This window comes from Ammodytes marinus (genome assembly GCF_949987685.1).
Source record: "Ammodytes marinus genome assembly, chromosome: 5".
In the NCBI taxonomy this organism is placed as follows: Eukaryota; Metazoa; Chordata; class Actinopteri; order Uranoscopiformes; family Ammodytidae; genus Ammodytes; species Ammodytes marinus.
Window position 1 is genome coordinate 28,276,119 of NC_137234.1, and position 14,254 is coordinate 28,290,372.

Sequence of the window (14,254 nt, forward strand, 5' to 3'; positions counted from 1 at the left end):
TCTCAGTTCATTGCGATGGAATGCATGATCAACACCGTTGTTCAATCTTTAATGCTCCACTGGCTCTAGTAGTTGTGACTGTCACACCAAACACAGTATGTTAGGCTAACATCTGAAGGCACATCTGGGAGCTGTGAGGGCTGCTTAGTGGCTTCTAAAACGCCTTGATATTATTTTCCCTTCAAACTCTTGCAATACCCCGCATTCAAACCTGCCACTCACAAACATGATGTGAATAGTATTGAAGTGACAGTGCACTGCAGAGGTGCAATCATGTTTTCCAAACTCCGGTGGATGGTGTCAAAACAGAGGTTTTGGAGAAATATAAAAAAAGAATCCCAGTTCAGAGTCCCCAGTATGTAGCTGAATGTTAATTACAGATTACAAATTATATATTGACATTTCCAGGCAAACGCCATGATCACTAAACAAACACAACACAAAATATTGATGAGCAATAGAGCTGTATTTTTGTCTAGAGATATTATTTTCATGCGGTAGCAGCTCAATACAGATCAATACAGATCGTTTTTAGTATTAGTTTTTTTTTTGTTATTTTAGTATTAAAAGCAAGTATACTGTGCTCTAAAGTAATGTAGGGGGGAGTCAGATTTATGAAGGCATGCATTACCTCAAATCTAGGGTATTAAAGAATACTTTTCCATTTATCACTTCATCACTGTCATGTTCTGTCTTTGTCTTGTCTTGTTTTGGTGGTTCCCTGTTTTTCCTGTTTTATTTTGGTATGTCTGTCTTGTTCCTCCCCATGTCCTGTCAAGTTTCCCTCCTGTTTGATTACTGTTACACTTGTGTCTCGTTGTGTCTAGTATATATAACCCTTGTCATTCCTTTGTTCGTTGTCTGTGCATTATGGTTTTTCGTGTCGTTGGTGGTGAGTCCTTGTCCTGTGTGTTCCCTCTGTTCCCTGCGTTACTTGTGTTTCCTGTACTCCTGAGGGGTATACTACGAAGCAAGATTAAGGGCTGAGCGAGGTCTGTTGAGTCTAAAGCCAGAGTTTTCAGTATCACGAAAGGTGGCTCTCTCTACCTGGCTAGATCACCATGGTAACAGAGGCTGCACGGCTAATCTGATCAGGCCAGTTTTTGTTCCAGAGTTTGATCTTAAATTCGGCTCTTAAAGCGCTGCCCTTTAAGGAAACTACACATTTTGAAATCCCGCGGACCTGACTATATTGTCTGAGCGATACATTCTCATGGAGGAAACTCGTTAAATAAGTAAACTTATTGATCAGTGAACTGTAACATCGCGCTGCGGCTTTTTGCCATATGCATACAGTTATTGATGCAGAAAATGTAAAATAGCCTACTGTACGCAGCGCCACTCTATGCTCTCTCCTCAAATGATTTTACCTGGCGATCTACACACACTGGCTACTAATATCTAGGACATGTCTTCTCAGATGATCTCATGGATGACAGTGACATTCGTCGTCAATGGTGTAAAATATATGCACAGGCCAACATGATGAGGAAATTTTCCATGTGTTCCACAGATGTTAAGTGTGCTCTGTTTAGGGCTTATGTCACGCCGCTGTATACAGCTCATCTCTGGTCCTCTTACAGAGTGAGAAGTATGCAGAGGCTTAGAGTGGCATATAATGATGCCTTGAGGTTGTTGCTCCGTGTTCCTAGGTGGCACAGTGCTAGCCAGTTATTTGTGTCCTCTAATGTACCTACATGTCAGGCACTGTTACGAAAGTTAATGTTCAATTTCATGTGTCGATTGGATTTATCAGAAAATAGCATCATTATAGCCTTAACCAACCCTATGATGGGCTATAGGTTCACATCCAGGCTTCGAAAGCATTGGCATGATAGCTTGCACCTATTTTAGTACAGTATTTTATTGAGTAATGTGTTCTATGTGAGTGGACCATCTGAGTCCTTAATAAAGATTATTAATGAAGCGTTCTATAAAATCTCAAGTTGCAACATTATTTCACTGTAGGCTTCTTTCTTTTCATCAGTAGCGATTACAGTTGGGATGTGACAGGTGACAGCTGTCACAGTTTGGACATTGCTGCAGACTCACAGGTTAAGCCTCTCACAGTAGATTCATATGTGTCCGGAAAATACAGACTACAGGTTTTGTATCTATGCTATTTATTTTATTGGTATTTATAAGATGCAAATAAAGGGCTATTAGCCTAAATCCAAATAAATTTTATTAATTTTGATGTGGCCCAAAACTAAAGTGATTTTCCACATGTGCTATTCATTTGGGGACATTGTCAGACTTAAATCACATTCTTAAGTGTAGGACTATCAATTAGGCTAAATGGTGTAGTGTTTTAATCCAAGTTCAACCTTTAATTGCTTTATAATGTCACGTTACGTAGTGATGTTACGTCCGACACGGAAGCCCCGAAGCCTGTGTCGAGCAAAGGGGGGCGTGTCCACATGAAGCCTGTCTCGAGGCCTGTATCGTTTGTCACAGCACCACGTGACTAAACACAAACGAGGCCCCGTTTGACAAACGGGGCTTCGTTTGTGTTTAGTCACGTGACTGCCTCGTGAAGTGATCCGATTCGTTTAAAAAGCTGCGGGAAATAGAGGAAATGTTCTGCGGATTAGCTGCGGATCAGGTAAGTGGTAAGTTTGGTGATTGTTATAGAACTCTCTAGTGAGACTATGGAACCACCAAGTAAGAGAAGGACATCTTCAGTTTGGCAGCATTTTGACCTGATTTCTCCCAAAAAGGTAAAGTATGAGATTAATGATAGAAAATAGATGAGGTAGCCTACATAACATAGGCCTAGATAAAATCCATAAGATAAATAAGACATATGTCTTACATGTTGATACAGCAATAATGTTCTCTAGACATACGTATGCTGGAACATACAATATGAAATGTTCTTTAAAAATTCTCCTAACAATGTTATTTTTTAAGGTTAAGTGTCGGCTGTGCCAGAAAGAACTCTGTTACAGCAACAACACCACCTGTATGTGGAGGCATTACCGTGCATTACATGACAATGAACAGCCACAAACAAGGACAAGTAATATATACCTCATCTCTTACATGCAATACCCCTTAATACTCCTGTACTATGCTGACATATTTTTTCTTCTGTATAGGTACCAGGAAGCATGATGTGGATGAAGCCTGGGTTGATATGATCACCAAAGATTCCCAACCATTCTCAGTGGTAGAGGATGAGGGATTTAGGAATCTCATCCGTGTCCTTGATCCAAACTACTCTCTTCCATCAAGACAGGTATGAGTTACAAATCGATGATGCTAGTGGAATTACTATTACAAAGATTTCCGCAGTAATATTATATATATCATGCACCTTTGTTTTCTTTTACAGGCTTTAAAGGCTATGGTGGAAGAGAAATGTACATTGGCAAAGGAGAAAGCAAAGGAAGAGGTCCAGAAGGCTGCAGCTGTAAGTCTTACAGCAGATATGTGGTCCTCCATGAACATGGAGGCATATCTGGGTGTCACGTGCCATTATATTACAGAGGAAGACACTCTTAATACGGCAATGTTAGGAGTGGAATACTTTCCTTTGCGTCACACTGCTGAGAATTTTGCCCTGGCACAGGCTAAGATCCTGTAAGACTGGGGGATCAAGGGCAAGGTGAGCTGCTTGGTCACAGATGCTGCAGCAAACATGAAAGCCTCTGTAAAGCTACTGGCGGTCAGGCACAGCATCTGTGTGGCTCATGCCCTCAACCTAATTGTGCGCAAGTCCTTTGAGCAGGTCCCTATGCTGGCAGACTTGCGTGACAAGTCCAGGAAGATCGTGACTTACTTCCGGACCAGCACGACAGCCAAAGAGCATTTGGGCCAACTACAAGCATCAATGGGCAGGCCTAAGCACAAACTATTGATCAAAGTAGACACCAGGTGGAATAGCACATTTTTAATGTTGGAACGGCTGTTTGAACAGCGTGAAGCTGTGGGAGCAGCCCTGGCTTCCCTTCATACAGACCTTCTCCCACTCACCTCGTTGGAAAATGACGCAATTGAGGAAGTGACAAAGGTGTGTAATGGCAAAATATTGCACATGATATATCCAGACTCAAATGATAGAATGCTTATATCTGCCATAAGAAACATTGTATTTATCTTGTATTTCTCCTGTATATCAAATGGTTATTCTAGAAACTTCAGACAACACCCCCTCTATTGTCTTCTGAGCCCCCCCCCCCCCATCCTCAGACACACCCTGCAGTGTTATTTATACAGCTAATCTTGTCTGATCTAACTTTCTCACTACAGGTGTTAGGCCCAATTCAGCGAGCCACTGTGGAGCTCTCTGAGGAGAAACGTGTCTCCGGCTCAAAGGTGATACCACTGATGAAGATGCTCCACCACACTATTCAGTGTGAGGTTGCAAATTTAAAAACTGAACCAGCAAAACATCTAGCTGTCAACCTCATCCATCGCTTAATTGACCACATGGGAAATTTGGAGTCTGTTAGTTTGATGACACAGGCAACATTGCTGGACCCCAGGTTTAAAGACCTGGGGTTCCACAGCCCGCTGAAAGCGAATGAGGCGGTCAAACGACTGCAAACAGAATGTGCAAGAGAAATGCAGACACCTCCAACTGCCACCTGTGATGCTGCTGCACCAGTGGCTTCAACATCATCCACATCCAGCTCAGGTACAGCAAGTGTTCCTATGATGACATCTATATTATAAATGTTTAATGACATACTGGTGTGTACTCTTTTTGTAGGTAGTAGTAACCTGTGGCAGCTGCTGGACACGACAGTGACACAGAGGCGTGGAGTGTCCAATACGGAGGCCGAGGCTTCTGTGGAGGTTCAGCGGTACCTGGGAGAAAATTACCTCCCACGACAAGAGGATCCACTGCTGTACTGGCACAATCACAAGCACCTTTATCCGCAAGTTGTACAAGTTGGCACTTCAATTTTTGTGTATCCCTGCCTCTTCAGTCCCATGTGAACGGGTATTTTCAAAGGCTGGGGAAGTTGTTTCTAAAAGAAGGAATCGCCTCAGCCCCAACACAGTCGAGAAAATCTTGTTCCTAAATAAAAATCATTGAAAACACCTCCCCATCCCCCAGCCAACTTCCCCAATCCCAGTTATAACCCAGTCACACAAGCACTTCATATGTTTATTTATCCATAAAAAAATACCACTCATCCAACAACGTATATAAACACCACTCATCCAACACTCCATATATGTATTATGTTATAATATACTATTATTATATTATGTGTCAATATATCACAAATGACCAATTTATATTTTTATATACAATCATTATTACTCTATCAAGATACCAGGATCAGGATAGATTAGGTTTTTCATCTGGCTTTAAAATACCTCTAATGGAGATTTTTACACACTGGAAAAATAACAGAGAGCCACTACTGTAACATACCAGCAGATGTCAGTATTCCTAAATGAGCTGTTAAATGGGGCTTTGTCGATCAGGCCTTTTGGTGAAGCATTTGGCCCGAAAGATTCGATCAATTCACGGGGCCTCATCTCACCATCACTAACGTTACGCACTGCGAGAACGATCTGTAAAATAAATTAATCAATTCAGTAGCCCAATTTTCTGACAACATTCCACTCTCTCCTTATTTGCAGTATGAGGTTTTTTTCGGCTCTCTGTTTTCTGCTGTTCTGTGATCATTCAGACTGACAAACTCTTGTGAAGTCAGCGAAGTCAGCTGCTCGCAATCAGTCAGTTAGTGTAAAGTTAGCGGCACAAGATCAGTCCAGTCTGTGCGGAAGCAGAGTCAAATGACGGCCAAACGCCCCCTCTTATGGGGACGCGCACAGAGCCTGAAGCTGAAACCCTCGTTCAATATAAGAGGTTGATAACTGCCTTTGTGATACCGGTTAGCTCTGAGCGAGGGTATGTGTTATGTTGAACCAGATCAAAAAAAGAGAGCCGGGCTCTGTTGAGTTTGCTTTGTAGTATACCCCTCAGGAACAAAGGAATGACAAGGGGTATATATACTAGACACAACGAGACACAGGTGTAACACATTAGGGGAGGGAGCAGTAATCAAACAGGAGGGAAACTTGACAGGACATGGGAAGGAACAAGGCATTTCAATACATGAATGTTTGACTGAAAATGTTGTAATGTAGTTTTAAGTTGCTTGAACATTATATCCTCCAGTATTATACATTGTCTGTCTTTTTTTTCTCAAGTGATCACTATACATTTTCTCTTGTCTGTATTTATGTGTGTTTGTGTGTCTTGTTATGCCTACCCTTTGTTGTCCTTAGCAATATAAAATGGCGACAAGATAGACTAGGGTTTTACAGGAGTTCAAATAAGTCTTGTATAACATTGGATCTCTTTTATTTCTTGTATTCGTAGCATGTCTAACCTTCAAGACAGTGCTCACACAAATAATTTACAACTGGTGTATTGTTTGATCATGCTGCCTTTGTTTTACTCTACGTATCTTATATATTTGACTTATTATATTGCTGCTCTGTACTTCATTGTATACTACATTTTTACTCTTTTAATTGTCAGTTTTTATCAGTATTTTGATCTTGTTTTTGTTTTGACTTGTTTATTTTGTTGTTTTTAAAAGCCTCCTGTGGACAGGTGTTGTAAACTAGCATCTATGCTAACACACTGAAAACATTGCATCTGGTTCGTCCAATGCCATTGTCATGTCCATACACAAATAAAATAAAATCAAAATCAATCAACATACTGCCACTTGAACCACAATGTGCCGACCCTGCAGCTGTATTTTGATGGTCCCTCCCAACTCCGCCCTGACCTTGGCCTGTCCAGAAGATCCATTGAAGATCTCACAGCTTCTCTACCACGTTAAGCTGATTTATGGATGGGGGAAAAGAGCTAGAAGTCCTGGTGTGTCTTTACTTGATTCCCCATGCAGCTTTTAGTTTCAAGGGGCCTTTTGAAATCCCCAGAACTACAGTACAACATATTGTACATTGCTGGGCAGTAGTAGAGCTGCTGAAGACATCCTCAACTGGACTCCAATGCCAGAAATCTTTCCTCTCCTCCCTTGCCCTCTGTTGCTGACCTAAACCTGGGTTAGCAATAGTGATGGGCGAATTAAGCTTTTGTGAAGCGCTGAACCACTTTGAGCAATGAACATGGGTTCATTGTTCAAAGCTTCAGTTACTGTGACCTCTCCTGGTGAAGTGCAAGGCTGCAGTGGATGTAAAGTATTTCTGCTTTGAAAATGATTACACTCTTACACTAAGACTGAATATGTTATATTTACAAAACCAGGGACGGGTTGCAAATTAGTCTTGGCTAGAAACCTGTATGCATGGCATCTATTTTATATGAAACAATGTACAATGTATTTGTCCCTCCTCAATAAACTTCTAAATAAAAAAATATAAAAAAAAAATAAAGATTGAATGTGTGTAATTTGTGTTACTGAGGAGAATAGGCTGGGAAAAGATGGCATAGGTTGGGTGTGCTTGTCTAACTATTGCAGGAGGTAATTATGGAAATATGGGGTGATTATGGAACATTCAAAGATTTTTATTCAGGAACATTATTTTCTCAACAGTTTTCAGGTTGAGCCGGTTTCTTTTTTTGCTGACAACTTCTCCACATTTAGAAAAGATTTGTTTAGATGGAACGGAGGATGCTGGCGTGCATAAAAAAGTTGTCAGCTTGAACAGATGTGGGTACACATGTTGGTGTTCCTGCCAGTAAGCCAGTGGATCTTTCCAGTGGTGGATCCGTCATATAGCGCTGCACCTCCACTGTGGCATCAGCAGTTGCATTCCTTCCCCTCCTTGCTTCGGAAGCATCCCTGTCCATACTTTCCCACAGGTTTATAACTAAAAGACAAACATGACATTAATCATCAGTACTGAAAAGTTTCAATTTGTATCTATTTTTATTTTCTTAAACAATTGACTAAAATGCCTAGGAATGACACTTTTTTTTAATCACGTTTTGGCAAATAAACTCACTCAAATCCTTTGAATGCAGCAATCTTCTTTCCTGTGAAATGGTGCTCCTCCTCAGTCCTCCATCTGATCCGGTTTTTTTCAGTATGTTCATCAGACCTTAACATTAAAAATAATTTTTAATGTTAATCACTATAATTTTGCTGTTCGTCAAAATATGACTATTTGGCCGTTTAGATAAACAGTTCATCTTGCAAATTTTGGTCACACTTTTTCATATCATTGATCCATAGTATCACACAGGTAGGCTAACACATGTCACACCCAGAAGTTACAACTATCAAAATGTTTGACCCTATCTAAATACTAAGGTGGAAGAGCGTTGGACTGTTTTTAAAATAAAGCGTACAAGAATATGGTGTAAGCTGTTCAAATCGTCCATGAGTCCTGTAAACTACATAGCTAGTTAGATACTGAGGTAAAGTTAATAGCAAGTAAAGTAATTTTCCTTCAAATAAAGGTTGACATTTTTCCCACATACATCCACTTAGCTTCGTGCAGCAAAAGTAATTAATTCATTACAAAGGAGTCGCAACAAATATGTATAACTTCACATTTGAATGGGTTGCTAATTTATCACTCATCGTCATACATAGCTATTATAATAAGGAGATGTGTTTTAAGATGGGGCAGTTACACTAGAAAAAGTGCCCTGTTGCGATGCCACATTTTACCAGGACAATCCCAGTCAAAACCACATTTATTCCCATTGATCACATCCTCACTCACCTGGGTATAAATGAGCTGCTGAGGCAATCACATCACAAGTGGTCACAGCTGTGTGTAGCAGAGTGTGCACTGTGCTTTTGTCCTCTTGGCTGCCTAGCTCTACTCCATGTTAAAAATGCAAACTAGAGCCTACCTGAGATCATTTTCTTAGGCACCCTGCATGCTTGGCTCTCTCTCTGGCTGGAGCAACAGGTGTGTTTATTTGTGGGAGTTTAGAGAGCCTCTGCCACAGTAGTGACTTCAGCTGCAACAGTCATGGCTGCTGGGTTGTCAATTATAAGGTAACTCATTTCAATATTAATCCAAATAAATTCGAATCCAAATTTTGTATCAAGTGCTGGACATTTGAAGTCATTTGTATGTAAATTTGTGTTTTTAGATTTTGAAAATTAAGTGTCTAATTTGCTATTGTTTCACAGGATATTGCTTGTGTTCTTGTTGAGTGAAGTGGACTTCTCATCTTTTCCAGCAGGTTAGTGCAATATAAGTTTTCTTGTGTTTTTGATTAGTTGAACATTTCTGATCAAATAATCTGGTGTTATAATTGTGTCAGCTTTTATGTAAAGCTCCACAGCAGAATGCTGCAAACCTGTACTAGCTGCTGATTAAACTATTTGAGATGGTTATGTGGAAATAGCTACACATAAATAAATGAATGGCTACTTTTTACTACTGCCAAATAAATAAACTAAATTATTTACTTTTTACCGATGAAAAATATCATTTTACATGTAGATGAGACCTAACTAAATGCCCTGCAACCCTATTCATTAATTACTATACGGCACTCAACTTACCTCCTTGCTCCTTAACAATATACTCATAGCTAGTTTAAAATCATCCCTCTGTTACAGAACAAATCAATAAACTGTATCACAAGACACTGAAATTCAACTATTGCTCAATTGACATACGATCTTTCATCATTAGTACAGCCTTGAAGATGCTGCCAATACCAAGTATGATGGATCAAAGAGGTGTAGGCTTCCTCCTGGGATAGGCATTAGGTCTACACACTATAGGCAAGATATAAAGGATGGCGCAGCAAGTGGGATACAGGCAGACTGGATGCTGTACAGCACTCAGAATTTATTATGTTGTATTTTTTTCCAATTGATCAGACGGCAAGATAATTTGCAGCATAGACAGGCAATTCAGATTACCATTAAATGCATGTTTAAAGCTGCTTTATTTATTTAATATATTAACTGACTCAAAATGATTAACTGAGATGCAATCATAATGACACATCTGGAGAGAATTACGACCGCAGTTCTGCTCTACTCTGTATAGCTTTATTACCTTTTTGTTGCTCGTTGTTGTTCTCTAGCCAGAACATAACTGTTATAACTCGCTCGTATTGCCTCATTTCTAGATGAAAAACACGGTTTATTTCAATAAAAAAAAAGCTCTATAAATTTGCTTTATGCATCGTTTCCAGCACCAAAAGTAAAATGTAGGGACTAAAAAAGGTGGAACTTTTGGCAGCTATAGAGCCATATTCTTCCCTCAAGATTTGGTTGAGACATAAACAATGCTGAAATCCGAGTGTGCATTGATCAAGCTGCCAGAGACCAAACTCCAAATGAATGCAAATGCAAATGATATTCCCTATCTGTTTTCATGTGTAAATAAGCAATTTGCTCAAAAGAATGCCAAATTAACTAAAAGTTGTAATCTCAGTGTTGTTTACAACTGGTTTCCATAATTCCAAAACAAGTGGCCAACAAATCAGTGCATGTATAAAGACATACATTGTGTTTTGCAGAAGTGGTGCATACTTTTCCATAGCTTTTACCATCTTGGAGGGCCAGTATCCATGCTAGCAGTAGTGGCACCATGCACTATTAGGTAGCATTACTATGTGTTCCCCCTTTTTTAAAAGCTGCCCTTTTTAACATGCATATAAATTCCACAGTGCTGTTAATCTTAAATAATTGGCATCAATGTATGGAGCCTCCCCTAAGACCCATTGCATTTCACACCTTGTGTATGAAGTAATTGTTTTCTTTCAGTAAATATTCTAAACATGTTTTTTTCCTCCATAGCAAGAAGTTCAATGTTTCCCAGAGCATGGCAGGATGTTGGGAAGAAACAGCTAGAGGGATATGACTATGGGACCAGACGCCTAATGCACTATATCCGGGCTGTGAGGCAGCCCAATCTCCATAATCAGGTTAAGGTCAAAACCTTGCAGAGGCCTCTTGGACGTTCTCTGAAGGTCCGGACCCATGCCCAGATACAAAATCAACCCGGTCTGTACCACCAAACCCACAGCCCGTATCCGCCATCATCTGATGTCACCTACAAACAGACACAGAAAATGTCCCCACCCCTAACTCCACGGCAAAGAAACCATCCACCTACCAATACCAGAAACTTTGAATTCCAGCTAAAAGTTCCTATTGTTGACTACCTGGGCCAAGGCAAAGACTGTCAATTAATCACTCAAGGCTCTGGTTTGAACAGTGATGGGAGCGAAGGAGTTGCTCACGTTTGTCAAAAAAACGGACCAAACGGTGTTCAGATCTACGGCGGTTTCAACACCCCCTCTGATTCAGATGTTCCTTCGGACAAAGATTCCACAAATTACCCAGATGGAACAAAAACCGCCCACAACGTTTTAAACCCAAGCTTTCAATTCAGCTTAACGGTCCCTAATCATCATCCTCCTCCTATTACTACTACATATCCACAACCTTCCAGCAGCCATGGTGCTTATCTTGCAAATCGACCAGGGAGGGTTGAATCTGGGTGGAATCTCCTTAACTCTGGCAGTAATGTGCAGCGACAAATGGAGCATCAAAAGCATGAGCCAATTCACACGAGTGGCAAGCGGTTGACCTTTTCACCTGAGCATTCCACCCAGTATACAATTCCTAATGGACAAGTCACCCTTGGTAAAATCCCCAACAAACAGATCCAGTTATTTCAAACGCCTCCACCCACATTCCTTTCAATCCCAGAATATCATCCTCTACAATCTGACAATGTTCAACATGGATACTACACTGCCCAAAAAGATCCTACTAGTAATGACTATGGGACAGGTCAAGGAGGACAAACGGTTTCATATGTCCCAACAAATATCTATTTTTCTGAGTTCCATAGTGGACAATACGACGCAGGTCAGGCCAAACCCATTGAATGTATTGAACCTACCGTTGCTTCTAAACGGCATAACTTTGGGCAATTTCAACCATATTTTGATCATGTAAAAAAGGTAGCGACTGTATCTCATCCGACTCCAGTTGAACCATCATCTCCTACTTTTGCTCCATCCCCCTATAAAATTCCAACAATTAATCAAGTTGTCGCCACAAATTACCATGGAACAGGCAATGTGGCGCAGACGAGTAAACAAGAATTATCATCCTCTTCTCTATATCAATCCATCGGCGGTCACCATGAACAAGCTGCAAGGCCTGATCGCACTGCTTTTGACCTTTTGCTAAATTTCCAGGGTCCGTCGACTGATTCTCAAACCCAAATGAGACCACCCGGACAGAGCACTGATCGTGGGCAACCAAATGGAAAACCCAAATACACAAAACTGTTTATTGATTTTGATGACGATGCTACAGATGACGATTACGATTATTACTAAACTCGGGTAGATTGTCCAGTTTACCAGTTCCAGGTGGCAACAGCATTGCAAATCCTGAAAGTCCTCTTCCAAGCTTGAGCAGCCCTACTGTATACTGCAGCCAACCCACCTGACTGCCTCCCCAACCCATTTAGCAGTGACACCATTGACACGGATACTAGCTCTAGCAGAGAAGCCAAGGTAACTTGGAACGAGTAGGTTATTAAACTTTTCAGACCTACCTAAATGTGGAGTCAGCGATTCTGGAGAACACTTGTTGTCAAATCACTTTTCGTCAAAATGAGTGACTATCTCCATGACCTGTGCGTATTGGAAAAAAAAATCTAGTGTTGACTTGTAGTGTTCACTTACCCTTTGCCCTTTTACAGAGCCTAGGCTGTGTGTTTACTGGATTTCTTGTCAGGGCACACACAGTACGGACAGGTAGTGTTTTCTTAGGAGATATTCACTGATTTTAAAATGATATTGGACAACAAACATTCTCCAGAATCACTGACTCCACCTTTTTTAATGTTCTTCTTTGATGTGGAGAAATGTAATACATCTATCTGTATATCTTTAATTGTCTGACATTATCTCATGGTGCCTAATAACAACTAATAAAGATACATTGTCTTTCCCACAGATGGTGCCGTCTGAGATGTTGCAGTGAATGGGGAATTAATCAACTATACGGTCCAATCGTTTCCATTAGTGACCAAGCACAAACAGTATCTCAAGCATCAACTGTGTTGCATCCTTTCCACATATTTTGATCTTCTTTAGCAACATGTATCAAAAGAATACATTTACTTGGGTTAACTTAAATAAACTTTTCACAACTGTCAAAGCGTACTTGTGGTACATGTGAGATTATATTCATGTCAGTGTGTACAGCCTAGCTTGGCAGCCTCTCAAACTTTGAGTGCACATGTTTGAATGATTCTGTGATCAAAGGCGCTCCTGCTGTAAACAGGCAGTCTCGTGAGTTTGGGGGCGGGAGGGATCCCTTCAAATGTTTCAACTGCGTGCTGTTTGGATCTCTGCCATTACCTTCTGCAATGTCACTTCTGTGTACTAACTGTACATAAACCAACTGGTGGCTTTTTTTATTCTTGGAAATTGACATGAAGCAACTCTGGTGCAACATTATTATACACCTGCTCAGGGCCCCCTCGGTCTGAGTACCAATTTGGTGTCTGAGTTGCATGTACAGCTGATTCTATCCAGATGTTAATACCCACAGCACAAAACTGTTTTTGACTGTTCTTGATCAGTATTTAGAGATGCTTTATTTGATGTACGTATCACACATTTGAAAAGCCTATAGTCACTCGTCAGATTGTAAACCTTCTTCATTAACGTTAAAGATTCACATCTGTAACTTATCATTCCAAATTGGTACATTTCCAAACAAAATGAAAACAGCAAAAGTCATGCCACTGTACCAATCTGGGAACAAACACCATTTCACACATCACAGACCGGTCTCATTATTGCCACAATTCTCCTAAAATCTTGAAAAGCTATTCAATAATCGACTAGACCATTTCAAAGATAAACACAAACTTCTCACTGAAAATCAACATGGATTCAGAGCAAACAGATCTACATCCATGTCTTTATTAGATTCAGTTGAAGAAATCACACATACAGACCAAAAACAATCAGTAGGGATATTCATAGATCTAAAAAAAAAAAGCATTTGACACAAATCATGACATATTAATAAAAAAAACTGGAACGTTACGTCATCAGGTGTATGGTGGGCTACTGGGTGAGGAGTTACCTGAGTGACGGGCAACAATTTGTGATTGTTCCTCTGTGTTTGGACATTGCTTGTGGTGTCCCCCAGGGGTCAGTGTTGGGCCCAAACTGTTTCATTCTTTACACACATATGACATATGTAATGTATAAAAAGTGTTTGTTTTGCTTGCTGACGATACAAATATTTTTTTTTCTGGTGATGGTGACAATATTGATAAATGATCT